The 25,284-nt window shown below is 40.7% G+C and overlaps 1 protein-coding gene across 13 annotated transcripts in view; it reads left to right on the top strand.

The window, feature by feature from the left end:
* ESRRG (estrogen related receptor gamma) overlaps positions 1 to 25,284 on the top strand; it is a 481,625-nt gene that overhangs the window by 141,313 nt on the left and 315,028 nt on the right. The window lies entirely within an intron of this gene.

The following is a 25,284-nucleotide window of genomic DNA, read 5'->3' as shown; positions in this document are numbered from 1 at the left end:
GAGCTGAATGAAGTTGTAGGCCAGAGGTTCACCACCCCTGCTCTAGATGCTGGACTCCAACTCTCATCAGCCTCAGCCAGCATGACCATTGTTTAGAGATGATGGGAATTGGAATTGTAGTCCGAGAACATCAGGAGTGCACAGGGAGAAGAGAATTTTTAGGGAACCCTAAATTCGTGAACGGTTTTTGCTTGTCCAGTCCAGTGTAAACCAAACATGGTTGGTATTGACTTTGGTGACTTGAAACTAATTTCTTATCCACATTCCAAGATGTCTAGAAGAATCTTGAGTTCCCCAGTTGTGCCTTTCTTTGTGATCATTACCACTGCCAAAAATGTTTTATGGACTGATTTTTCCAAAGTATCTATAGTTAGAATATATACTTCAGTAATTGCAGTGAAATAGACTTTGCTGCACCACTGCTTAGGGTTCATGTGCATGAGCACATGTGCAAGAGAAGTAGAGATGAGATGTATATCCCATCACCCTCTGGAAGAGTAGCTTCTAGAGGCCCTGGGGAGGAAGCTGGATTCTGAAGATAAAATTGTCAAACCTCTCACACAACTTTTTTTTAATAAAAAAAAATCAAAAAGGCATCTCCAACAGGTAAAAATAGGGAGAGAGGGATTTACTAGATAAAGGTAACCAAAAAAAAAATCTGACAGTTAATGGGTTCTTTGCCTTCAGAATGCAGCATAAAACTAATTAACCATACAAAGGATTCAGAGTTGTTTTTGTTTATTTTGCATTTTAAATCTGGCACCAGTATCGGATATGGGAATTTGATGTGCTTTTTGAATGCCAATAAGCTACTTGCTCTTCTTGACTGGGATCCAAGGAGCAGACAATGCATGTGCTGAGGAAGACTCTGTGAGTAGAGGGTTTTTGCTTTTGCTTTTTTCTTGCAGCAGCAAAAGGGTTTTAGCTTTTACTTGCAGCAGCACCCACTACCAAACAGACAAGCCACTTTTCTGTGACCTGTGGGATTCATTATGGAAAAAATAACAATGAAAAAGAGGTTCCAGGTATGTCCATGCCGATTTATTTATTTAATATATACTTTATACCACTTAATAAGTAGTAGGGCACATAAATTTACAAACATAAAAATAAACCCTACACAGGGTTTTTCTCACTTTCTAATTTTCCTCAATACCTCCTCTGGCCCTTTCCCCTCAAAAGAGGAGCCACCTTCCCTCTTTCCTGAACTTTTCCAACTCCCGGCCTCCTTTACTGGAAAGAATTCCCAGCCACCTTTAATGGAAAGAATTGCCATTGATGGCATTTATTTACTACAGTTCTTCTTCCTTTGAATGCCACCTTGGTTTAATCCTCCTCCTCACTATCATACTGGACAATTTGGTATGTGGGGTGGTAATGTGTGCCCAGTGCTAAATTATATTGAGGCCTAGTATTGCAACCCACAGTCTGCCCCTTTGGGATTTCTAGCTTGTTGGGACATATGGCCAATCTGTGACTCCTGCCAGTGCTTCCACAGGTCTCCAACACTCCTGGTGCCTCACATTTTCCCCTTTTCCCTCCGCCTCTGCTGGCTGTTCCTAGTTCAGGGCTTTAAAAGCTAAGCTGGTACTTTAAACTGGGCCTGGAAATGAACATGCAGCCAGAGTAATTTGTGTAATATGTTCAGACAGCTTTGTTATTACAGCACTTTTGCTGCCATATTCTGCACCAATTGAGGTTGGTACATAGAGTACATTGCAGCAATCCAGCCTAGATATAACCAGAATGTATGTCACAGAGGTGAGGTCTGCTTTCTCTGGATAGGTAGAGTACCTGCAAAAGCTGGTAAAAAGCACAGAGTAGGGATGGGAACCTATGGCCCTCTACATGTTATTGGACCAACAATTCCCATCAGCCCCAGCCAGTGTGGCCAGTGGTGAGAAATGATGGAAGCAGTAGTCCAAAGACCTCTGGTAGACCACAGCTTCCCCTTCTCCTTTGTAGGGGAAGGAAGAGGAATCATGGCAGAGGCAGCTTACAGGTTTGAGGGTGAACTGCTGATCCTCCTAAAAGCAGGGTCAAACGTGCTCAAACATTCACAAGATGCCCAGTTCATACCAATGTTGCTGGTTTTCTGAAAGAGCTTATTTGTTGTTTCAATGGACTTTTTAAAATGCTGTATGATCATATGGTTGTAATTTGCCCTGGGACCTTGTGGTGAAAATTTGGTTAGAAATGTCTGAAATAAACAGTGCTGAATATATTTTTTTAAAATGTATTTGGGGTCATTTAAGGAGCCATTACTTGCAGCAATGGTAAAGTGACCAGGGTGGTTTGCGTGATGTAAAGGATAAGCTGATTCCTTGAGAGGTTACGACATTTTTCTATATTCCTAGCACAAGACAGAAACTTTTAGATCTGCATCCCTTGGCAAAGAAGATACAGATGCATTATTTGGGATAACTAAGTTTATCTCCTTTGACACTTTTCTGATATCTCTTGATCATTAAGGGCTGGATTAAGTGGTAAAACTTTTCTTATGTGGCTGTTATTCAGCTTATGCTTCAGATCTTTTTACAAAAGAGTTTGAGTGCTTAAAGTTTCCCATTTAAAAAGAAAAAAAATTCAAGTCTTATGTGTGGATTCATCCTGTCAGAGGCGAGGCAAGGTTTAGATGAGCACTTAATGACAGCTTGAAAATTGTAGTACCACGTGTTTCCTGCAAGCATAGTCTGTCTCACACAGGCAAATGGCCTCTATGCAGTTTTCCCCAACTGTCTCTAGGTTCAGGATTTGCATGGAAAGAGATGGATAACCAGCGGATTCAGTTTCTGTGCTTTACAGTAATACTTCTAGGCACCACACTGATTAAATACATTTTAGTTACAAAGGGGGAAAAAAGAAAGGAAGGCACAATGAAGGCAAAGATGGTCCATCAGAGGGTGAAAACATCCCTGTGTGAATTCCAGCAAAGGAAAGCACAATGTGTGTTGTTTACTTTGTTCTCATAGAAAGAGAGTATTAGGTAGGCATATATATACTCATTGAGACCGATGGTTGGAACTTTGGCTTGCATTACAACCCTCATTGTTCCAAAAATGCTATAGGGTCTAAAACAATTATTGAAGCAATGAAGGGTGCTTTGTTTTGTTGTTTTTCAGCTGTCATGATTTTCAAGACCAATAGATGTTTTTTAAAGGCTGGCTGGGTCCACATTTGATGAATAACTGTTTTGGAATATTACTACAGAAGTGATTAGAATAAGTGCACCATTCCCATGAGTTTTCATTAAAAGTATATACAAGTCATAGGTGCACTACAGCTGGCTAAAATAAAAAGCCATATTGCTGTTGCTCTTAGCAGGATGTGAATTTCATCAGGTGTGTGTGTGTGTGTGTTACACAGAACATTGAAATACGGTCCCCTTGCTCATGTGGCATTCTAGGTTTTTTAAAAAATATATTTTTTTTATTGAAATATTTTTCATGATTAACAAAAGTACATTGTGTCTCTGTTTTCAAGACATAGAAACTTTCATGCACACCAGTTAGAGTCAATTTGAGACCTTTTTGTTATAGCCAATGTGCAGCTAAGGGGGAAAGAAAAGTAGGGAGAAGGAGGAGAGAAAATAGAGAAAGAGAAGGGGGGAGGGGGACAGTAAACTTTCATTCCAAACAAAGTATATGAGTGGTTCTTTTTCTATGTTAAGCCAGTTTCCCATTCTGCCCTAAAAAGACTCTAAACCACATTATTAAAGATGCATTGGAGATGGGTACAGTATTAATGAAACAACAAACACAGAAGCAGTCTCATTTCACTCAACAATAGGATTAACCTGGATCCAATTGTCTGGAGCTGTGCCCTAAACCTGTCATTCTGTCAATAGCACATCATTAATGCTGGGGAGCATTCCACAAATTGGGATCCACCACAAAAAAGGACTATTCTCATGTTGTGATCCTCTGGACCTCTCATGGGGGATGCACACAAAGAAGGGCCTCAGATGATGATCACAGTGTCCAGGTAGAGTCATACGGAGAGAGCCAGTCCTTGAGCTGTTTAAGCCTTTATAGGTCAAAACCATCACTTTAAATTGGGCTCTGAAGCTAATTGGCAGCCCGTGCAGTTGCACTAGGATCGGTGTAATATGCTTAAACTGTCTTGCTCCGGTGAGCAACCTGGCTGCCAAATTCTGCATCAACTGAAGTTTCCAAACTGTCTTCAGAGGCAGCCCTACGTATAATGCGTTGCAATAATCTAACCTAGATGGGAATCATTTGTTTGGCGGGAGGGTTGAGCTTAAAGTTAGCAAATGTGAACTTTTGGTTCAGTTCTATTTGTTAGGCATAAATGTTGTTATGCACCACTATATTAAAGTCAAGCCTCTATTTGGCTGTGTAGGTATAATGGTGTCAGGAACTGGTTAGATGAAGAGGAGTGTTGGGAAGCACCAGCTGGTGAATCCCCAAGGGAAAACCCAGAGGAGGAATGCTCAGGGTTGGTGGTGGGACACTGAGGAAGGGTCAGAGAAAGAAGATTGGGAGGCAGGGCTGGATGCTGAATGGGCAACAGGGTTTAGTGAGCAGAAAGAGCCTGGGGCAGGGAGCTGTTCAGACTCTGAGGCTGAAGTAGAGGAGGGGAATCAAGAGGCTGCTGAAGAATCCAAGGAGTCTCCCTCTCCTGCTGCAACAAGCTCCCCTCCTCCTGGTCTCCAAGAATGGGCAGAATAACGAGGAGAGCAGAACAAAGGCCAGAGGTGTTCAGACGCAGTTTGAGACTGCTTGGGAAACATCAGAGAGAGGAGGAACCTTAGAAAGGGTGGAAGGCAGGGACCCTCAGTCCTGGCAACTGCTCCATTGGGGCAAGACCTACTGGGTAGTGTTGCTGAACTGTAGGCCATTTATTTGACTAAAGAGTTAATGTCACTGAGAATGGAACTTGTGTCTTTTGTGCTGACCTGCATCTGACTCCAGCCCTGACAAATGGGGTGTCTCAAGACTGTCAGTATTTTTTTGATAGGGCTCTTCCTTTAGGCTTCCACATTTTAAGTGGATTAAAGTGCTCTGTGGTCCTAGAACAACAAATTCACTTTTTGCAGTTTTGAAAGTGACTGGGAGATGTATTCCAAAGTGTAGGATGAACAAATGTCTAATGGAAATGCAACTACAGTGGTACCTTGGGTTACAGACGCTTCAGGTTACAGACTCTGCTAACCCAGAAATAGTACCTCGGGTTAAGAACTTTGTTTCAGAATGAGAACAGAAATCGCGCTGCAGCAGCAGGAGGCCCCATTAGCTAAAGTGGTTCTTCACGTTAAGAACAGTTTCAGGTTAAGAACGGACCTCCAGAACGAATTAAGTATGTAACCAGAGGTACCACTATAAACACCCTGCAAGCAAATAAGAATAAATGTTCAGTAAAGACTGAATATAGTCTAACCTCTGTCTAAGCTTTGTGCAAGCAAATCAGGATGAATTCTCATTACACAGGTCATCTGGAAGGGCCCTCAGTTTATGTATGAACATTATAATTTAAGCCAAACTATCCCATTGTATCTTAACTATTGTTTGTTGTGTGATTTTATTGGTGGCAGTTGTTTCTGTGGCTTCAGTATACTTATATCAGCTTGGATTCTTTTTTCAAGAAGACCAATAAACAAAGATGAAAAAAGAGTAAGAATTGAGTGTTTTGAGTAGAATGGGGGTTCAAGCATTTTAATGTTGTCATAGTGTTTTGCAGATGTTGTGAGCCCTGAATCCAGCCCCCCCCCCAGGTAGATTCAGATAAAGAGACTTGCCTTGGCTGAACATGACATGTTTCTTGCTCCCCCTTCCCCTTTGAGCCTCAAACCCCAGTAGAACAGGATAGCAAGACACTAACGGTTTGTATCCTAGACTGTGTCTCTCTTTGACTTCCTGGAATTCCTGTGCAGTTCCTGCATCATTGTTGATCAACAGAATTGTACATGAAAGACTCTCTTCATCTGTCTTTCATCCCCTGGTTGAGGATGTCCCTTTCATCCTTTTCCTAAACAAGAAATCAAGCATGGCCCAGCCACAGTTTTTGTTTTTTGTTTCAGATCTCTAGGTAACATTTTAACATGTGTCATGTTCACAGCATAGCATCATAAGTAATATTCCAGGAACTACTCTGTTGCTTGTTAAAAAGAATAGGACCCCAGAGATATCTTTTAAATATGTCTGTAAAGTGAGAGGTGCCAAGAGAAAGATAATATGGCTGATTATAGTTATTTACCTTACATTTTCATTCGCCTTTAACTGGGTGTAATTTAAGGGCATGAAATCTCTTATTGGAACTGTATTTGCATTAAACAGCTCTAAGCAACCATGAAAGTGCAGAGGCTGAAAAATTGACAGGCTGGGTTCCTAGAATCCCAAAGTAGCATTTTTGTAATAGGCATACAAACAAATCAAATAAACATGTTTTGCTTCAATGATTTAAAGAATATGGTCTTTGGGGTAATTTGTCTTTCTTTCTGTTTGTATTTAAAGAAAAGGCTATCATTTCTAACCTTCCTTACGCCTATCTCTAGTTTGCAGCTCCTCTTAACAATCTGTAGCAATTTCCAAACCAGCTGTTGAGATTGCATAGTGTTGTGTCTTGAGCTAGATTTCCATGAGCTATCAAATCAGGCTTTAAAAAGGCAACATTACCTGGATGGTAATGCACCACGTGCAGTTCTTGTGTTGCTTTTGCAATGCATATACATTTTGCTTTTTAATTAAAAAGGGGTATTTAGAAAAGCACCAAATGAGAGTATTCAGGAAATTGAAAAACTTGGTGTTCAAAACACTTTTTTTCTTGCCCACTCTTATCTTTTCTCCCCCCTTGCATGATTTGTATTTTATACTGAAAAGAACCACACTAACCTGAAGATTCATTTAAACAAGCTCATGAGCTTTTTGAGAAACAGTTGACAGATGTAGTGGTGGCAGACCACCAACAATTTGCCACGTTTGAAGGCCTTGTGACTTTCATTGTGCCAACCTAAACATGCTGCTTGTCACCAGTGTTGACAATGTTGTCAACTGCCATTCGGAAGGGATGTGTGTGTGGATGATGCCCTCTTGTCATTTGCCTCAGGCATAAACTGTGTTGGGCCAGTCCTGGGGGAAGTCAACAGTTTAATGCAAAATATCTCTTTCTTTGAGATTATGTCAAGCTAGCTCCATAAAGTTATGTCTCTGCATATCTACTGGGGCTTCCATTCTGTATCCATGCCTTTAGTTGAACCATGGGATATTCAGACAGATTCCACAGATGATTACTTAGAGTCAATGAACCTGAGGCTTTTCACTCAAGCCTCACTGAAAATGCATAGGATTGGAGTCATTATGTATAGCTGCTGCCAAGCTTTTACCACAAGCATTTGAGTTTAGTTAAAAATAAGAGGATTGATCTTTTCATGAAATGAGATATTGGCAGTATATCTATAGAATAAATTCTACAGTATTTGTGTTGTTGTTTAGAATACAAAGTATGCATTAATTTGAGAAATGATTCCTTCATTGTAGGTTAGGCTACCATCAGGGCTTTTTTTCAGCCGAAACTAACTGCAACTCAGTTCCAGCACCTCTCAGGTAGGCTCCATTGCCATTGTAAGAGAACAAGGGAGGTGTTCATGGTGTGTTCCAGCACCTCTTTCTAGAAAAATAGCACTGGCTACCACAATAATGGAAGGGATGCGGGTGGCGCTGTGGTCTAAACCACTGAGCCTAGGGCTTGCCGATCAGAAGGTCAGCAGTTCAAATCCCTGCAACTGGGTGAGCTCCCATTGCTCGGCCCCAGCTGCTACCGACCTAGCAGTTCGAAAGCACGTCCAAGTGCAAGTAGATAAATAGGTACCGCTCCGGCGGGAATGTAAGCAGCGTTTCTATGTGCTGCTCTGGTTTCACCAGAAGCGGCTTAGTCATGCTGGCCACATGACCTGGAAAAACTGTCTGTGGACAAACGCCAGCTCCCTCGGCCAGTAAAGCAAGATGAGCGCCGCAACCCCAGAGTTATTCATGACTGAACTTAACCGTCAGGGGTCCTTTATCTTTTTTACCACAATAATAGTACATTTTTGTGGGACCAAAATCTGGCATTGCTAATAGTCATTATTCGATCTGTTCATGGATACTAGTCATGATGGCTATATATTACCTCCAGGATCAGAGGCAACAAGCATCTGAAATACCAGTTACTTAAGAACAGCAGGAGAAATATATTGCCTTCCTGGCCTGACTGGAAGCATCTGGTTGCCACTGAGTGGTGGTGGGGGATGCTGGATGAGAGAGGCCTCTGGTCTGATCCAAGAGAAATATTATTAACTGTTGGAGGTCTCAGTGTCCGTCTCCATGTTCAGAAGAATCATGTGAATACAGCAGGCCCATGCAGGGAGCGGGTCAGCCAGGTACACTTGCCCTGGGCTTTGGTGGGCTAAGCTTGCTGGGGGGCTCTGCTTGTGGCCTTCCAGACTTACACTGTCATGCCAAGAAGGCCCCATGCCTCCCAACAACCAAAGAGTTAATGGGTGAAACGGCCCTGGGTGAACCACTGCAAGGCTTTGATAGTAAATTCTGGACCTGCATTACTGCATACTAGTGTGTAGTGTCAGATGAGATGGTGGCACATTTCATGGACAAGACTCATGCCCAGCAGGGGGCATGTTTGAAATCAACCGAATCCCCAAACAAAAAACCTCTCCCCTCCCCACTTTTTGGAAAGTCAGCATGTTAGGGAGAACAGTTCTAGCCCAGCCTGTTGGGAAAGGGAAGCATTCATACTTAGCTGACCTACTTTTGTTGATTTATAGTCAGACTTGTGAATGTTCAGTTTAATGCAACATTTTAAGAATAGGCTCCAGACTGATAGGTACCTAAATCCCCCTTTCAAAACAAATCTTCATTCTCTTTGAAAATTCTCTCCAGAGGTCATGATCCTTAGTATCCTTTCTTGAAGTAAGTTCCATTGAAATGGATGAGAGTTACATCAAAATACATCTGTGTTTTGTCACTTTTCAAAAAGTAGCTTTTAAGCCTGGAAAACACAGATCATTTGAAAATTAAAATCTATATTGCCTGCTCTCTAGCTTTCTTAGTGCAAATAACGTGAATATTCAATATCTTGCATATTATATAATATTGGGGCTGTCCTGTATACTCTCTGTCTCCTCAACTCCCTCATTCTAGCCTCTCTCCCTCCTTTACAAACACAGTACATTTTAATTTAGACTTGTCAGTCCAGACCTAATGAATACATTCACAGTAATGTTTTCATCTTCCAGAGGTGAACTTGACTTAGAAATTGTCCCTGATGATATCAGTTTAAAGACTACTTGAGCTACTGGTTTAAGAAAAGTTCCTGTATTTTGTTCTATTGTTACTGAATAAAAGGCTTCAGCATAGTCAGAATGGTGGCATTTGTAACTCAGTGCAGCATATTGCAGCTGGGTGTGTAAGGAACCAGTAATACAGAGCTTTCCAAACTTTTCATGTTGGTGGCACACCTTTTAGACACCCACCATTTCACAACACAGTAATTCAGTTTTACTAGCAAACCAGAGGATAAACTAACCCCTTTTCAGCCCCAAGAGGAACACAGGAAGTGTTCACGCAACACACCTACACGCTGGAACTGACACACTAATGTGTCATGGCACACAGTTTGGAAAGCTCTGCAGTAATATTTTAAGTTCAAACACATGCTTTTTAATATTGCATAGAAAGGTAATTTAATTTAGAAATGAATCAGATTGATTTGTATAAAAGTGCAATAGCACTCACAAACAAATGTACTACTTACTTTCATCATATAATAAAATCATCCTACTACCGTATTTTTCGCCCTATAGGACGCACCGTCCCATAAGGCGCACCTAGTTTTTTTGGGGGGAAATAAAGGAAAAAAATTATCCCCCCCAGGCGCGGGGCTGGGGCGGGGGAGGCCCGAGCTTCCCCCGACCCCAGCCCCCAAACAGGCAGCTCTCTGCAAGCCGTGGGAGCCCAGCGCTGGCTCCCGCTACTTGCGGAGAGGTCCGTGAAGCCTGGACGCGCTGATCTCAGCGCGCGCAGGCTTCGGCATGCCGGCAACTCTCCGCAAGCAGCGGGAGCGCTCCCGCTGCTTGCGCAGAGGTCCGCGAAGCCTGGACGCGCTGATCCCAGCGTGCGCAGGCTTCGGCATGCCAGCAACTCTCCGCAAGCAGCAGGAGCGCTCCCGCTGCTTGCGGAGAGGTCCGCGAAGCCTGGAGAGCGAGAGGGGTTGGTGCGCACCGACTCCTCTCGCTCTCCAGGCTTCAGCGAAAGCCTGCATTCGCCCCATAAGACGCACACACATTTCCCCTTCATTTTTGGAGGGGAAAAAGTGCGTCCTATAGGGCGAAAAATACGGTATATGCTCTGGTCCATGGGGTCACGAAGAGTCGGACACGACTAAACAACTAAACAACAACAACTACATTATTAAATTGGACTAAACAGAATGCTTGTTTCCATGACACAAAACAAAGTAATGGCACTTGATGAGTAGAGAAATAGAGGCAGTGAGCTCCCCTCACCCAGGGCATTTATTATCCTGGGCAATAAGTTGAATATCATCTCTGTGTTGGACAAGGGCTAGCTATTTCCAGAAATTCACAGTTAGCCCAGAGCAGTCAAGAATTGAGTGAGGGCTGGGGCAATTTCATTGGTATTTTATGTGAGGTAAGCAGGGAATAGCTGTTTCCTCTCTACTCCTCAAATCTCCCTGCGACATTTGTATCAGTATTGCAGTGGTGCACCAGCTTTAACTAAAGGGACTTGTTTTCTATAAGTATTAGGATAGTGTACCATGGATTATAGGGATATTTGCAAACCAGATACAGTACACTGTTCTGGGCAACATGCACACACACACATGCACACTCACTCAATCCTGCCATCAATTGGGGTTGAAAACAGCCTTCCACCGGCAGTCATGTGTCAATTGGACATGCGCAAAATGGTTGCCCCCTGTATAGTTACTATAAGGGCTAAAGCAGACAGGAGCCAAAAGCCTTGCTTGCTGATGCATCTCTTTAAGTAATAATAGTAGGCATGGGGAGAGCTGCAATTCTCATTGGGACTATGTTACATGGCAAGGAACTATTGACATATAACATGTAAAAGGATTTGAACTCTCAATAGCACTATATTATGTTTTGTATTGTCTAATATTACTCACAGCCATAACTGTAGCAACAAGAAGGGCTGATCACACAACATAATATGCACTAATAGTTTAGTGTGTCTGAGTCACCTTAATTTCCCAAGTCCTGTAAATTGTGACAGTGTCAGAGACTAAAATAGTTAACAGAAAAGCCAAATCAGAACTATACAGTATCAAGTCTCTAAAAACAAGTTAGAAAGTTTTTTTTTAACTAATAGGGATTTTGTTTCCAGGCTAAAAAAAAGACTAAAAATAAACAGCTGTATAGTACTTCATTAAGCTGCCTGCTTGGAGTGATTTTTCCCATTGATTAGTCTCAGGGCTAATGCTGGTTCATTCCTCATTTCATTGCTAATTAACATCAGCTCTGCTCCTGACCACTTGACCGCATTCTCTCTATGAACATGTGCTGGTTTGGCAAGTAGCAAATACTGTCCTTCTTACAAAGTTTAGGGGTATAAATTGCTATCAAGCATGAATTTTTCTAACTCCTTCCTCAGGAAACTTTTAGGGCTGTTTCTGTCTAAAGAGAATATACATACAGTATTTTCTCACATGAGTTTATTAGAGCTGCTGGATGCACAAGCGATAGCACACATGCAGTGAATATCTTCTGAAAGTTTGTTTTTCAGCAGCTCTCATGTCAGACCACCGAACAACTTCTTGGAAATCCAAAGGACATTAAAAGTGTGAACTGATGGTGGAGGAGCAACTTTTAGGAAAGTTACAGTGCATTTGGCATGATAATACTGATTTGGCATGATAATACTGTTGGAACACTGACCCTACATCAAATGGAGGACAGCTGGTAACTCTAGTCAGACAATTGGGCTCCTCTTGTTTTACCGTAAGTCCAGTGGTGGCCACCATTTTTGTCAAGAGCACCACAAGTCAAGTCCAAAGTATGTGACAGTGCCATCTAGTGCACACTGCAGTACATACATAGCTTTCAATGCTTTGTGTGGTTTGTTTGTTTTTGCCTATAATGTGCTAATCTGAAGAGTTGTAGCACAAAAGAGGCAGGCAGTAAAGTAGATGCTTTACTCGATTCAGTATCTGGAACTAGAGGTCTCCATCCCATTATCCAGGACTGCTATAAACTACATTTGTAGTGCCCAGGCCTTATTGGCCACCCAATCTAGTGGCAGATGCATTACAGCTTGAGGGTCTCATTGGGAGCTTGTGGAGGCTGTTTATCTGACCCTTGGTGCTATCTAGGACCACATCCCTTCTAGACACTATTGATCAGATGTGTTGGGTTTACATGCTACTGGAAACTAAGTTGTTTTATGAGAGGCCAGTTACCTTTCATGGTAGTGAGCTGACTTCCAAGCATGGGAGGTAGAAAGGGAGGCAGTCTTTAAAATTGCTATCTATTTAGTGCTTGGTACCCTTTACCATGGGGTCCCAGAGCGAGCGGCATACAATTAAATAAAAGCACAGAATCTAAAATTAATCACAAAATTTAAAAAAATACTTCAGTACATCAAAACAGTAGAAAGGGTGGAATTTATTAATGCATTTTGTTACAAACCCCTCAAAAAGTTGTATTATGTTGCTGCAAGAATCTAGTAACCCCTTGTATATAGAACAAGGCAACTGAGACCCAGTATCAGTGTCATGAATATGCTACCGAAATGTAATATGCGCATTGAAAAGATACTTGGCTCAATAAAAGTACATTTAGTGGTTGCTGCAAAGCATCATGGTCTTTGTCTGCTATATAGAGCACTATAATACTATATACAAAAGAAAGAACTCATGTTACTTGAAATACTCTTAAAAAGCAAATTTTTGAGATATCTCCCATCCACCTTTTTTTAAAGCTACAATTCCCTTCCTTCCCCTCCCTTTTTTCATAACACATGTTCCTGCTTTATCCTTGGAGCACTCATGTCCTGCTTGCATGCTTCCCATCGGCATCCGGTTGGCCAGTGCTGGACCAAATTCAGAAGGGCTCTTCTTACATTCTTAAAAAAGAGTGTATGCAGTGGACAGCTTTTAAGAAAGAACATTTTCAGAATACTGGACATGCTGTTGCTGTATTATGGACACAGGCAAGCTGTGAAGATTGAATTGTTCCAAATGCAGAGTCCTAGTAGTCCTAAGTATAATTTGTGGGCTAGTAGGATCATATAGGAAAAAGGAGAACTGTGAGCAAAACAATGGGAGCTAATATCTCGAATATGTGAGTATATTTCCCTTTACTTCTGGTTTACTGTTAAGGTGCTAATGCCAGCATGGGACACACGGCCATCTGGACAGTTCCATTTTTGAACAATGGAATGAATTGGTACAAGACAGGGAGAGAACAGAAAGCATTACCTTGCAGAAAGCAGAGTGAAATTCTAGAATTGGCATGGTCACATAGACAAAAAAAAACATGCCTCTAACAACTTTAATGAAATTAGTTTGCTTCTGTTCTGGGTGAAAAGGTCAATATTTCCATAAAACTTAAATGAATGGGCATTGTGGAAAACAGCTACTAAACTTGGCACAAAACAAATAACTATCGTATAGCCTTGGGTCAATTCCAGATCACAGCATTTTGTTTTAATTGAATTGAGTATTGCATTTCAATTTGTGAAAGTTATTTTTTCCATCTTGTTCTTACATTTGGAAGCATTCATATCTCCGGACTAATCACAAAGTCAGCCTTGTACAAATCTATCAGTTGGGAACATTCACTGGAGAGCAAGCATGCCTCAGTGATAATCCTCTTTTGCCCATGCTGGAGTGGAATCCTTAGCTGCTTTGTTCATTGGTCAGATCTCTACAAACAATCTATCACTACAATTCATTCAATGGGCTTGGGGCCCAATTCCACAAACGCACAAATAATTTCATTCATGAAGTCAATGGAAAAAAGACCTATTATTTACTTCCCTGGGCTTGAATGAGGGCCAAAGTCAATAGGGAGAGTTATGTGAATAAAGCTGATCACATGAATAAATACTGGCAAAATTGGGCCATATTCTTGTAATCATTGCCCTGTGTAGTATGAGTTCCCAGGTTTCTTTTTTCTGAGTACCTCTCTTGAGGACTTTGACTCCTATGAACCCTTGCTTTATGACCAATTACCCTTGCGGATATATTCCACATTTGTGTTGAAAAGGCTTTCAGCAACCTTGTGTCTGCATATGGTTTGTAGGAAGGCTTCAGACTAAAGCACTTAGTCCGACAACATTACTGACATGAGGTTTGTATCTACATCATCATACAAATAATCTATTAATACAATTAAAATAATAAAACAGAGAATAGCTATGGAGCAGACAAGACCCATAATAGCTGCCATACAAATCTGAAGTGTTAATAATAGAAGCCATAAATATAACAAAAATTGAATAAAAAAGCATACCATAGTTTAGAAACTTTGGTGAATTGTTTTAACTCATTGTGTAAACTATGTTAAGACAAATGCCTTTCTCATTTGTCTGTGAAGATTATTCCATAAACTGAAAGAGGCTCCTGCAATGAGCCTCTGATCTTAATGACTTGGCAAGTTCATAGTGGACAAAACAGCTCTTCATTCAGTAGCCAGTAAGTAGGTGATTGTAGTTGTGAACTGAGAACGGGTTGGGATACTTGCAGTGTATACACATACACTATATGCATTTTATTTCTGTATATTAGTGCTCTGGAGGTTCCTGATGTTAACTAGGAATTGAATGTAAATATGTTCTTAGTAATTAAACCCGTGGTCAATAAAATTAACTTTGTTTAAAATAATAGTGGCAATTTCAATAGGACTTCCTTTAACCTCACCACTACTCCATTGTAAAGGATAGAAAAGAAAAGAACCCTAGACGTCACCAGAGGATAGATCACGTCCCACGGTAATTTTGAAGTGAAACGTATATATTTAATAGCTCCTTGTTTCACTACTATAAGGTAGACTTTAGTGAGTACAGCATGAATAATGGGTTTTGCAAAGCTCTAGGTGGTCACCCAAAGGAGAAGAATAGTGCAGCTGTGGTATTACATGTCAGTGCTGTATTAAGCATATTTTTCCCTTAGAAAAAAGATTTTCTGTTGAGGTTCTGGAGAAAAATAAGTTTCATTAGTTAAGCATCGAGTAGAAAGAGGGAGAGTGCACACAACAGCGCAACAGGATTGATTGTAATAAGCCTTTTTTTGCTGAAAATCCATTACTTTCCGAGCTATTAAGTGATGAAAGGGATTAAGAAAATAAAAGAAAATAAGCAGGACTGTCTTCGTAAATCTAATAAAGATGATAACAGTGGAATAGTTTGCCAAATTTGCATGTGAATTTATAACATTCTAATCCATCAGCAAACAGTGTTGCACAGTGAAAGGATAGATTTGTACTGTTCTTATCAAGGGATAAATTTTCAGTACAATCTTTTGGCAAAGAAACCTTGTTTTCCTTATGGGCTTCCATATGTTTTGTCACGAAATCCGTATTTGTAGTCTTAGTACCCATATGTTTAGCTTTTTAAAAAATTCTTTATTTTTCCAAAGACAAAAATGTCTCCTGAAAGTTGTTCTCTATGCAGAATCCAATTACAGATGATACTTAATGTCAATGATCCTGATCCTACAAGCTGTTTTGCTGAGTCTATGAGCTGTTAAAACTGGTCATGATGGTCTGGAAGGAATTTCCCCCTCCCCACATTCCCATTTCCCACAAGCCCACCTGAAGCAAATGCTACGGAACAGATGTCTTCGGGTACTGCTGCATCAGTGCAGTTCTTTCCAAAGTACAACATTGCTGTTTGTCACAATAAATTCTAGTAAATTGTTTATCAACCCAGTTGAACCTTGCCATTTGTTTGTTAGTCCAAGAAGCAGGAACCGTTGCACATCCATGCACTGATGGTTTTGCTGCATGGAACATAGGAAACTGCCTAATGCTAAGGCAGACCAATGGCCTGCCATTTTTGTTCAGTACTGTATTGTCTTCATTGACTGACAGCAATTCACCAGGTTTTCAGACAGAGGGCTTTCCCAGACCTACCAGGAAATGTTAGGAATGTTAACCTAGGACCTTATGTGTGCAAGATGTTTCTACCATGGAGTTACAGTCCTTTTTTGAAATCACATTTGATTTTTTTAAAAAATCAGCATACTGTAATAGGAAGTCCAAATTTTCTAATCAGATTTTGGCTTCATTTTATCCTCCTAGATGACAATATGACAACCACTGTGGACAAAGTATTAAGCTGGAGGGAGAAGCTTCTTTCCTATGTATAATTGTGCTGGCCAGGGCTTCAAACCTTTGCCTCAGATAATGGCCAGTAGATTACAAACCAAGTTTTGCCTGATTTCCTGATCTTATGAGCAAGTGTTCACTGATTTTTTTTCTATGGGTAGCAGATTTCCTATAGAAGGGACAATAAATTTATGTCTAGCTAGTTAAACCCATTATTGTGCTTACATTACTATATGTTGGAGTCAGTAATGCTTCTGAATATCAGTTGTTGGAAACTGCAGGTGCAGACGTACTCAGGTTCTGCTTGCAGACTTCTGCAGGCATTCATTTATTAAGGTGGCATACATGGTTCACTCTCATTTAATCCCCACAGCAGCCCTGTGAGGGAGTCAGTGGCTGGTCCAATGTCACCCACTGCTTTTCATCGCCGAATGGGGATTTGAATCCTGGTTTCCCAGGTTGTAGACTGACATTATGACCACTACACCACATTCAATCAGGAAACACAGCAATCAACTAAAAATATCTTCTATGGTGCTGTGGCCCCTACCTAGAATAATATGTTATAAGCCTTCAAAGTATTCCAATGAACAACAGAGGCAAAAATGCCTAATGGGTCAAAGACTAATAAGGTCATCCCCATCAGTGACCTCAGTTAAATGCCTGGGCATTAGATATACACCAGACACAGGCCTGGGTCAAACTTCTAACTTCAAATTGAAGCTCGGTTATGCCATGATCCCGAGTGCCCCTAGGCAAGTCGCTCTCTTTCAGCTTGCTTACTACTTACTTACTAACCTTACTAAGATGTTGTAAGGACTATAACTAGTTAATACATTTGAAAGTGTGAAACAAATGTCAATTATTCAGTATTCGTTTTTATTATTACAAATTATTTTCAGCAGGATCTACATCCTTGCACAAGACAGGTAACATCTTCTGGAGAATAAATAATTTGGTTTTGATTCTATAGCACATCCAAGCAGCGTAAGAATAGCCTGCTGGATCAGGCCAGTGGTCCATCTGGTCCAGCCTCCGGTTCTCATAGGGAGCCAATGTGGTGTAGTGGTCATAGTGTCAGTCTATGACCTGGAAACCAGGATTCAAGTCCCCATTCGGCAGATGCTCACACCATATCATTGGTTAGAAAAAAGTGAGCTGCAACTTGCAAATAACCTCAAGAGTTTTAACCAGCAGAATAGCAAATGCCTTTCAAAAAAGGATGGTTTGTCTTGTAGGCCATTGGCAGGTCAGGTAGCATTTATGGGATTTGATGGCCATGCCTCAGCTTGCTTGCTTGCTTGCTTATTTATTTACAAATAATATGCACTTTCATAAACATATAGCAAAGTGGAATATCCTTTTAAGGGTAAAACCCAAAAAAAGATCCATAGAAACATCATTAAAACATCAAGAAAAATCAATAAATACTGATTGGTTAAAAGGGAAAAAAATCACATTGCAAAGTTTTTTCTGAACAAAAAGCTTTTCAAAAGATGTCTGAAGAAAGGGAGGGGTGGTTCCTGCCAAAACCCTATTGGTAGGGAGTTCCATAGGGCAGGGCCTGTCCTTAGTGAAGGACAACCGAATCTTAGGGACATGGGGAACCACCAGAAGTGCCCCATCAGAGGATCTCTGCAATTGAAGTGTCAGGCAGTCCCTAAGGTACTTTAGACCCAAGTTGTGTATGGCATCTACATTATTTTTTATGGCCTCTTAGTATTAAAGGGCAATCTGTAGGAAATATTTGAAGAGGTACATTATACATCCATGAAGGAGAGAGCCCATTTGGTGGTGGTGCCCTGGCTTTAGAATGCCCTATGAAAGGAGAAAGACTGGCACCAACATCATATTATTTTTGTTGCCAGTTCATGATTTTTATTTGCCCAGAGTTTTTAGGCGTAATGTTTAGTTTTAGTTGGTTGAATAGTTTTGGTTTATTATCTCTGTTTTATTATGATATTTTTATTATTTGTTTTATTCTTGCATTGGTAATTTGGAATTTGTATGTATGCCACCATGGAATTCATGCTTGGATAAAAATGCAATTTAGAAAATGTTACAATAAATAAATACATTTTGAGATACATGGAAAAATTATGTTCTTGTCTACAGGAATACATTGAGAATTTTCTAAAATTCAACTGTAATATATGTGAATAGGCTTGGGAATTAATTTCAAATATCATTTTAGGTTTATAGATGTATTTATTGAGATGGAATATAGTGTTTCCTCCAGCCATTGCTCAGTTCCTTTGTTGTGAATTAGAATTTAAGACTGGACTTATTTAAAGATTTTCTAGGCAGTCTTTCATTCCTCCCACAGTTCTATTCTTTGCCATATTGCCTCACCACGTAAGCACTTGTATCTCCCTCTGATGGCATCCAGTTTCCATTCCATTCACAGTGGCTAAGGATCATATCTCTGATCCACTTAGAAACACAATGATCTCTACCCCTGAGAATGCAAACGCTTTCTCAGTCAAATCTATTGATCTGCCGGGTTCTATTTCTGGCTTTCCATTCACTCAGTTGCTGTTTGGGATGCTGGATATTCTTTCTGGGGAAGAGTGAACTCGATTACTAGGAATTAGAAGAACACTTCTGAAGAACCTAAATATAGAATTTCAGTGGAACATGAGCACGTGCACCTATGGACCGGGTTGTAGTCTCAGTAAACTTTGTATTACTACATTTTAATTTTAAATTTGGTGTCATGAGGAGGTAGGGAAGGTGAGTTACTTGAGGCTTTATAGTTGAACTAACTGGATCATTGAGGTGCTGCATGCATGCAGAATTCAATTAATTAAATAAGACATATAAAACCAGTGTTTCCAGAGCAGGTTATAACACTCATAATAAACAATAATAAACAATACCAACAACATCATACAAAATAAACCAAACTTAAGCATATAAAAAACATTAAAATAGCATAGCACTATAACAAAACAATACAGCACGTTAAAAACTAAATTAGTCATAATAGCATATAAAAACCGGATAGCAGCAGTCTTATGAGCAATAAATAATAGCAGTTCAAAGGACAAGTGTTCCAAGTTGATAATCTGAATTTATCCTCGCTTACTAATTATTTAATGTTTCCAATTTTACTGTCCGGCCTGTATTGGATCACTGTTGGAGTACATGATAGATACTCCCTGTCCCCTGACTTCTCAAAGAAGCATAGATGCTTTCAGAAATGGCTAAAACAGTTCCACTACAGCAAGGGTAGCCAGATGTTGTTGGGCTTCTCCTCCCACTATCCCTGACCATTGGCCTCACCAGTAGAGGCTGATGGGAGTTACACTTCAACAAGCTCTGGAGGGCAATACATTGACCACTCCTGCCCTACAGTCTTTCCTGGAAATAATTATGCTGCTGTGGATAATCTGTTTCCAGGATGCTTTCCCACATTCTGAATTGGAAAAAAACCTGCAGGATGTTGGGTATTGAGCAATACTGGCCCTGATATAAGGCCTTGAGCCTCCTCATCTCATATAATATTTATCCTATGTGAGCACTTCCTTATCTTTGTTATCTCATCTCAGTAGCATTCACATGTCCTTTAGTGAAGTCTGCCCTTATTCTCCCAAACCCTGTTCTTTGCGAAATACTCTTTAAGCAGGCTAAAATCCTGTAGTACTGCAATCACTTTTTAAATGTCCAATGCTACCTTTCTTTATGTTGCAGTGTGATCGTGTATTGCAAAGACCCCAAGTTAATGTTGTTGTGCTTCTTGATCAACTAAATTCTGAGGAAACCACAGTAAGGCAGCTGTGACCCTGTCAGCACATATCACTGTAGCCAAGAATAAAAAACAGTACTTCATACATTTTCTTAATGAGGTGTGTGTGCGTGCGCGCGCACACACACACACACACACACTTTCCTTTGGTGTGTGGGTTCTTTGACACCCAGCCAGTTAAGTCTTGCCTGTAACCCTTTTTTTTCTTGAAAAAAATAATAAATAGCCTGAGATGTATAAAAGTCCCTGAAGACCGAACGGTTTCCTCTAGAAAGTGTGCCTTCTGCTGGCCACGTCTCTCCCAAAGTTGCTGGCATAGTAAACTAAAGAAAACTAGTGGAACAGCAAAATATGCTTAGTTACCAGATACTTTCAAAACCCCAAGCCCATCCTCCAGAACTGCTAATATGTCCCTTGTGGAAACCTGAGCTTTTTTATGATTAGACTGCCAGAGAATAGTTTGGCTTTCTTGCAGAAGCATGATATGTTACCACCACTGCAACTCTTATCTGGTTTCTTTTGCTAAAGGTCCTGCTGCTCACCTGCCTGCAATGTGACAAGATAGAAGCCCCTTTTTTTGCTTGAACTAATGTATGTTGGGATTGGGTAACAGGTCCTAACAATTAATAACCACGAAAGAGTTGCTGTTGATGCAGGTTAATTAAAGGTAAAAAGAATTATTTGTTTAGCTACCTGGCAGCCCTAAAAGAATAAAGCAGTATAATTTCTGTAAAATAAAATGTTCAAATTCTTGTGTGTAAGACACTGGAGGTAGGGGCATGTATAACCAGGATCTGGTTATCTCTAGCAGGATCTCTAGCAGGCAGTTTCTACCATCTTACCTCCTGCACCTCTAGCTCCTCAGCAAGCCCAGGCCACTAAGCTCCATGGGTCAAGGACACCAGCATGGCTGCAGTACCGATCAGCATATCCCAGAGACCTGTGGACTTCTAGATGTTGCTGGGCTGCAATTCCCATCACCCCTGCTCATTCAAGCATGCTGGCTGTGGTTAACAGGAGCTACAGTTCAACAACATTTAGAAGGCCACAGATTCCCATTCCTTGGTCTCTGGCTTCAGAGCTAATCGCTCCAACTAATCAAACCAAAAGTGAGAGTATCATTACAGACTGTGTGGCTTTGCCTTGATTCACCCCCCTGTCTTGTCTGGACTTCATCCTTGGCTTAGCTTTGACAGCATCCCTGCCTCTATCCTTTTGGATTCTGATTTGCCCGAAACTTAATCACTGACATGACTCTGGGTACATTTGAGTTGTTTTTTGGGGTCTCAGAACCTGACATCTGCAACAGATGCCTGCTGAGAACTGAAACAGTAGTCCTGTGAGTACATAAATATGTGACCTTTTGAGTGTGTGCTAATTAGCCCCACCCCTCAGATATGCCAGCCATGCCCTCCAATGTGACAGATCATCAGTTTAGTCTGAATTTATGCAAATAGGGCTCTCTTCATGGGGACAGGAACATAGCATTCATATACAGTACCTGTACTCAGGTAGGCCACCTTTTAGGCTAACAACCATCACATGTTGGCTGGGTTTGTGTGGCCAACATGAATGTCAGTGTCTGTGTTGGGGCTTGCCTGCATGTTTTTGATGCTGTCAAGTATTTCTGAAGGCTATATGTATCCATATTATATTCTTCCTTAGAGACATGGAATGTTGTTAGCTCCATAGCTTTCACTGTAAGTGTCCCTTAGCTTTTATGTTGACCCTATATAGACACAGAGCCTTGAATTATTTAGCATAGATGTATAGACACCTTCTGCATAGCACCAAAGAAAAAGGTAGGCATAAAAGAAATATGGTGTTTTCAAGGGGCAAGAGAGTGAAGAAGATAGAGGAAGCATGAGATTAAAAATAGCTTTTAAAAAGTACAGTCAACAGGCTAAACTTTTCCCCATGCTGATTTATAAAGATTGTATAACTTTTTGAAGATGTACTTTCAAACCGAATAGTTGCAGTGGGATTTAAAATATGATTATTTAATTTTTAAAAATTACATAAATTAAATGAACAGCCCATTAATGGGATGCCATCAGGATCACATGGTCAATTCAGATCAAGTTATATTATCTTTCCTGCTGGAGCTGAATAAGAATTAAGAAATTACTATTCCAAAGTAGTGTTGGACATTGATCCTCATTTACAATGAAATTCATCACCATAACTATCTGGAATTCCATTGTGTTGACAGCAGCATTCCACTCAATCTTTTCTTTTACTATTAGTGAAGTGTATTAGTCGGGGAGAGTGAGACAGAGGGGTGGGGGAAGAAAACGCTGCTAATTAGTTGTTCTGCTTACATGTTAAATGAAGTCTTGTCTTATATAGACTAGGGAGGGTGGAGAAATTTGATTCAGTTGTTTAAATTCACACTTTCTGAAATAAACAAAACACAGTCATCATTCAAAATTAACACTTCTCTTAATTTTGCTATGCAGTTTACCAACCATATTATGTTCACAGAAGTGCATATATTGGGCGAAAGTGTGCTTTAAAATGAATGTATATATGAAAATAATATAAAAAATGCATTCTATTAGGAAAGCTGCTTGCAAAGCTGTGTACAGTAGTCAAATGTGCATGTAAAAAGGTGATTTGGATAAATTTGCAGTAAAATGCTAAAGGATTTTCATGATTTTTATTTTAAAAATACTGCAAAAGTGAAGAGCTGAATTTAAGATGAGAAAAATTAGAAACAGAAAAAAATGAAATGGACATATTCTGCATATATGGACTTTGCCTTTGCCAGTGTATGTATATTATGTATGTATGTATGTATGTATGTATGCATGTATGTATATAAAAATATTTATACATGCTGTATCAAAAATATATAGCACAGTGGGTTGCAACAATATAAAAACATAAAACCAACAATAAAATCATAAAATGTTAAAAGCAAGTTAAAAGCAAAAACAAATTAAAGATAAACATAAACAGACCATTGGGGGGATGTACTCTTAATTGCATGCATAGGCCTGACATAAACGTTTTCAGCAGGCATTTAAAAGTTGGCGTGGAAGGCACCTGCTGAATTTCTAATGTCAGGGTGTTCCACAGGACTGAATTTCATGTGATTTCAGTGATCAGTCTGGAGTATAAGGGTTCAGGCAATCCCTGAGGTATCTTGGACCGCAGTTGGTGAGGGCTTTGTAAATCAGCAAGAACCTTGAACCTGGCTTGGTAGCCGGATGGGCAGCCAGTGTCACATGTTCTCAGCCAGAAGCTCCCATCAGCAATCTTGCTGCAGCATTCTGCACCATCTGGAGCTTCTGAACCAAACCCACGGGCAGCCCCATATGGAGTGCCTTACAGTAGTCTAACATCGAGGTTGCTAATGCATAGATTACAATGGTCAGGGTATCCCTGTCTAGGAACAGTCGGAGTTGGCAAACCAAACAAGGGCACTCCTAGCCACAGAGGACACGTAGGCCTCTAGGGACAAAGATGTATCTTGGGTAATTCCCTCCCCACCCCTGCCGCTACTGATCTCTGAAGTAAGTATCTCTTTTGCCAGTAAGACTGCAGTTCATTTTCTAGGACAAATAACTTTTAATACATAAAGCTTGTGACTTCGTGGGTGATTATGAACTACTTCCAATGGTTGTTTTGCCCTGCTTAAGGAGAACTACCAGGGAAAGATGATATCCAATCAAGCCAAATAATGATACTCACAGCATTGGTGCAGTTCCTGTTTGTGAAGGATTCTGAAAGGGCTCACCAGAGTTCAGTTTTTGACCCTTCCTTCATCTTCAGGAGCACATGCAAATGACATAAGTGAAGCCACAGCATGAAGCCATTGCAACTTATTTTAATCAGTAAAAGAGAGACTTCAGTCCTTTGCTGTCCTGTATCTATCATGGTAGAAGGCTGCCTACCACCCCCACTGCCAAATCTATGAGGCACTTCTCTGAACAACCTTCAGCTCCAAATATGCCCTCTGCAGGATCTGGATGGTCCAATGAAAGATAGGGATTTGGAGTCCAGCACTAGTTTACATTGATCAATCATTCATCCCTGCCTCCACGCAATTTATTTGTGCTCAGAGGCACCATGTATAGGGAGCGGAGGAGGCTTCAGGCCTCCTCCACTGCAGTGGAGCTGTGCACAGTGCAGCCCAGTTGAGAGGGATGGCAGGTCTCTGCAGCTGATTCCCCACTCCAAGGAAGCTGCCTCGGCAGCTCCATCACACACCCATTGGAGCCTGTTTGGGGGGGGGCACCTGGTCATGCCCCCTCCAGAAAATGCACCCAGTGGATGGTGGGCTCAGTGGGTCAGGCTGGGTTGGGGAGCATCGTGTGTGACATCATGCACATGTGATGCGCCCCCCCCCAAATGTTGGGCACAACTTGGTGACCTGTTTGTGCTTGAAATGCACAAAGGATGACAGAATATTGATGCAGGAGGCATGCTACCTATCTCAAGACAGCTTGCAGAATAAAAACAATATGAAGCCCACCATAATTAATGAATGAAACATGGTGATCATAATATGACACGCATCCAGCCCATAAATATTAAAGTCCAAAATAAAATATAGCTAAAACCATCTGTCATCTAATACCAACTCAATATAAAGCCATGGAAAACAAGAAACTCAGAGCATTACCAAGAGGATTGAAATCTGCATTGAAGTTGGATGCATGGAATAAAAGCCACAGTTTCAGATCTAATACAACCTATTTATTGCACCTTTACTACACTAGCTTGAGACATGCATGTCATCAAGCTCACTTACCATATAAGGGCATAAGAACAGCCCTGCTGGATCAGACTAAAGGCCCAACTGTTCCAGCATCCTGTTCTTGCAGTGGTCAACCCACAAACCCACAAATGAAACTTGAGTGCAACAACATTCTCTCCTCTTCTTATTCCCAGCATATGGTATTCAGAGGCATATTACCTTAGACACTAGAGATATAACATAGCCATCATGGCAAGTAGCTATTGATAGCCTTATCCTATTTTAAAGCCATCTGAATTGATGTCTCTCACTATATCCTGCTGGACTGTATCCTTAGTTCAACTATCTGCTGTGTGAAAAAGTACCTCCTTTTGTTTTTCTTGAATACAGTTGATATAAAATGAAGAACAACCTTAAATCTTGTGAATTCATGCCAACAGGAGTTAAAAAAAAAACCCCACCCATTTTGTTACTCATTTTATAGCTCCTTTTCCAAATTAGCTGCTG

The sequence above is a fragment of the Podarcis vaucheri genome, assembly GCF_965113315.1.
Source record: "Podarcis vaucheri genome assembly, chromosome: 3".
In the NCBI taxonomy this organism is placed as follows: domain Eukaryota; kingdom Metazoa; phylum Chordata; class Lepidosauria; order Squamata; family Lacertidae; genus Podarcis; species Podarcis vaucheri.
The sequence above is the reverse complement of the archived record's forward strand: the minus strand, read 5'-3'. Positions and strand labels throughout refer to the sequence as shown.